This window comes from Coregonus clupeaformis, chromosome 4 (genome assembly GCF_020615455.1).
Source record: "Coregonus clupeaformis isolate EN_2021a chromosome 4, ASM2061545v1, whole genome shotgun sequence".
NCBI classification, from domain to species: domain Eukaryota; kingdom Metazoa; phylum Chordata; class Actinopteri; order Salmoniformes; family Salmonidae; genus Coregonus; species Coregonus clupeaformis.
The window spans coordinates 1,206,729-1,210,770 of NC_059195.1; positions in this window are offsets into that span (position 1 = coordinate 1,206,729).

The following is a 4,042-nucleotide window of genomic DNA, read 5'->3' on the forward strand; positions in this document are numbered from 1 at the left end:
TGATGTCCTTACACAGCTCTCTGGTCTTGGCCATTGTGGAGAGGTTGGAGTCTGTTTGATTGAGTGTGTGGACAGGTGTCTTTTATACAGGTAACGAGTTCAAACAGGTGCAGTTAATACAGGTAATGAGTGGAGAACAGGAGCGCTTCTTAAAGAAAAACTAACAGGTCTGTGAGAGCCGGAATACTTACTGGTTGGTAGGTGATCAAATACTTACAGTGGGGAAAAAAATTATTTAGTCAGCCACCAATTGTGCAAGTTCTCCCACTTAAAAAGATGAGAGAGGCCTGTAATTTTCATCATAGGTACACGTCAACTATGACAGACAAAATGAAAAAAAATTATCCAGAAAATCACATTGTAGGATTTTTAATGAATTTATTTGCAAATTATGGTGGAAAATAAGTATTTGGTCAATAACAAAAGTTTCTCAATACTTTGTTATATACCCTTTGTTGGCAATGACACAGGTCAAACGTTTTCTGTAAGTCTTCACAAGGTTTTCACACACTGTTGCTGGTATTTTGGCCCATTCCTCCATGCAGATCTCCTCTAGAGCAGTGATGTTTTGGGGCTGTCGCTGGGCAACACGGACTTTCAACTCCCTCCAAAGATTTTCTATGGTGTTGAGATCTGGAGACTGGCTAGGCCACTCCAGGACCTTGAAATGCTTCTTACGAAGCCACTCCTTCGTTGCCCGGGCGGTGTGTTTGGGATCATTGTCATGCTGAAAGACCCAGCCACGTTTCATCTTCAATGCCCTTGCTGATGAAAGGAGGTTTTCACTCAAAATCTCACGATACATGGCCCCATTCATTCTTTCCTTTACACGGATCAGTCGTCCTGGTCCCTTTGCAGAAAAACAGCCCCAAAGCATGTTGTTTCCACCCCCATGCTTCACAGTAGGTATGGTGTTCTTTGGATGCAACTCAGCATTCTTTGTCCTCCAAACACGACGAGTTGAGTTTTTACCAAAAAGTTCTATTTTGGTTTCATCTGACCATATGACATTCTCCCAATCCTCTTCTGGATCATCCAAATGCACTCTAGCAAACTTCAGACGGGCCTGGACATGTACTGGCTTAAGCAGGGGGACACGTCTTGCACTGCTGGATTTGAGTCCCTGGCGGCGTAGTGTGTTACTGATGGTAGGCTTTGTTACTTTGGTCCCACCTCTCTGCAGGTCATTCACTAGGTCCCCCCGTGTGGTTCTGGGATTTTTGCTCACCGTTCTTGTGATCATTTTGACCCCACGGGGAGATTATCAGTGGTCTTGTATGTCTTCCATTTCCTAATAATTGCTCCCACAGTTGATTTCTTCAAACCAAGCTGCTTACCTATTGCAGATTCAGTCTTCCCAGCCTGGTGCAGGTCTACAATTTTGTTTCTGGTGTCCTTTGACAGCTCTTTGGTCTTGGCCATAGTGGAGTTTGGAGTGTGACTGTTTGAGGTTGTGGACAGGTGTCTTTTATACTGATAACAAGTTCAAACAGGTGCCATTAATACAGGTAACGAGTGGAGGACAGAGGAGCCTCTTAAAGAAGAAGTTACAGGTCTGTGAGAGCCAGAAATCTTGCTTGTTTGTAGGTGACCAAATACTTATTTTCCACCATCATTTGGAAATAAATTCATTAAAAATCCTACAATGTGATTTTCTGGAAAAAGTATTCTCAATTTGTCTGTCATAGTTGACGTGTACCTATGATGAAAATTACAGGCCTCTCTCATCTTTTTAAGTGGGAGAACTTGCACAATTGGTGGCTGACTAAATACTTTTTTTCCCCACTGTAAGTATTTGATCACCTACTAACCAGTAAGTATTCCGGCTCTCACAGACCTGTTAGTTTTTCTTTAAGAAGCCCTCCTGTTCTCCATTCATTACCTGTATTAACTGCACCTGTTTGAACTCGTTACCTGTATAAAAGACACCTGTCCACACACTCAATCAAACAGACTCCAACCTCTCCACAATGGCCAAGACCAATACTTTTTTTCCCCACTGTATGTCATGCAATAAAATTTAAATTAATTACTTAAAAATCATACAATGTGATTTTCTGGATTTTTGTTTTAGATTCCGTCTCTCACAGTTGAAGTGTACCTATGATAAAAATTACAGACCTCTACATGCGTTGTAAGTAGGAAAACCTGCAAAATCGGCAGTGTATCAAATACTTGTTCTCCCCACTGTATGTATAGTATAGCAACGGTGTCTAGATGGAATTTGTATTTGTGGTCCTGGCAACTGGACCTCAATGGTAGGCTTCGAGTCCCCTCGAAGCCTACCATTGACTATGTACATACCCAGCGTGCGACAGAGCTGCAGGAGTTGTGACCCGTTTTTGTTGGTTATGTTGTCGTAGTTGTGCCTAGGGGGGCATATGGGGGAGGGAATGCTGTCACCTTCAGGTAGGTTTTTGTCCCCCTGTGTGCTGAGGGTGTCAGGTTCTTGTCCAGTTCTGGCATTTAGGTCGCCACAGTCTAGTACATGTCCCTGGGTCTGGAAATGATTGATTTCCCCCTCCAGGATGGAGAAGCTGTCTTCATTAAAGTATGGGGATTCTAGTGGTTGGATATAGGTAGCACACAGGAGGACATTTTTCTCTGTTGAGATAATTTCCTTTTGAATTTCTAGCCAAATGTAAAATGTTCCTGTTTTGATTAATTTAATAGAGTGAGTTAGGTCTGCTCTATACCAAATTAGCATACCCCCTGAGTCCCTTCTCTGTTTCACGCCTGGTAGTTTGGTGGATGGGACTACCAGCTCTCTGTAACCTAGAGGGCAACCAGTGGGTTTGTCTCCTCTCTCTCTCTCTCTCTCTCTCTCTCTCTCTCTCTCTCTCTCTCTCTCTCTCTCTCTCTCTCTCGCTCAATTCAATTCTATTTCAATTTAAGGGCTTTATTGGCATGGGAAACGTATGTTAACATTGCCAAAGCAAGTGAAGTAGATAGTAAACATTACACTCAGAAGTTCCAAAAGAATAAAGACATTTCAAATGTCATATTATGTCTATATACAGTGTTGTAACAATGTGCAAATAGTTAAAGTACAAATGGGAAAATAAATAAACATAAATATGGGTTGTATTTACAATGGTTTTTGTTCTTCACTGGTTGCCCTTTTCTTGTGGCAACAGGTCACAGATCTTGCTGATGTGATGGCACACTGTGGGTTTTCACCCAGTAAAATTGGTTTTTGTTTTCAAATTCTTTGTGGATCTCTGTAATCTGAGGGAAATATGTGTCTCTAATATGGTCATACATTTGGCAGAAGGTTAGGAAGTGCAGCTCAGTTTCCACCTCATTTTGTGGGCAGTGTGCACATAGCCTGTCTTCTCTTGAGAGCCAGGTCTGCCTACGGCGGCCTTTCTTAATAGCAAGGCTATGCTCACTGAGTCGGAACATAGTCAACGCTTTCCTTAAGCATTCTAGTTTGCTCTGTTTTTTTGTTAATTCTTTCCAATGTGTCAAGTAATTAACTTTTTGTTTTATCATGATTTGGTTGGGTCTAATTGTGTTGTTGTTGTTGTCCTGGGGCTCTGTGGGGTCTGTTTGTGTTTGTGAACAGAGCCCCAGGACTCTTCTCCAATTTCATCTCTCTGTAGGTGATGGCATTGTTATGGAAGGTTTTGGAATAGCTTCCTTTTAAGTGGTTATAGAATTTAACGGCTCTTTTCTGGATTTGTATAATTAGCGGGTCTCGGCCTAATGCATTATTTGGTGTTTTTCGTTGTACGGGGAGGATATTTTTGCAGAATTCTGCATGCAGAGTCTCAATTTGGTGTTTGTCCCATTTTGTGAATTCTAGGTGCTCTCTCTCTCTCTCTCTCTCGCACACACACACACACACACACACACACACACACACACACACACACACACACACAAGTATGTGTGTAATTTACAGTATTCAAATCAAACCAGATCTGTGACAACTTGTCGATATCAATATTGATAGCGTATTTGTGAGCTAATCGGATCCGCCTTCCTGCTCTTCCCGCGGGAGCTTCACCACGCCTCTTTTCCATGAAGACCTTCGTCT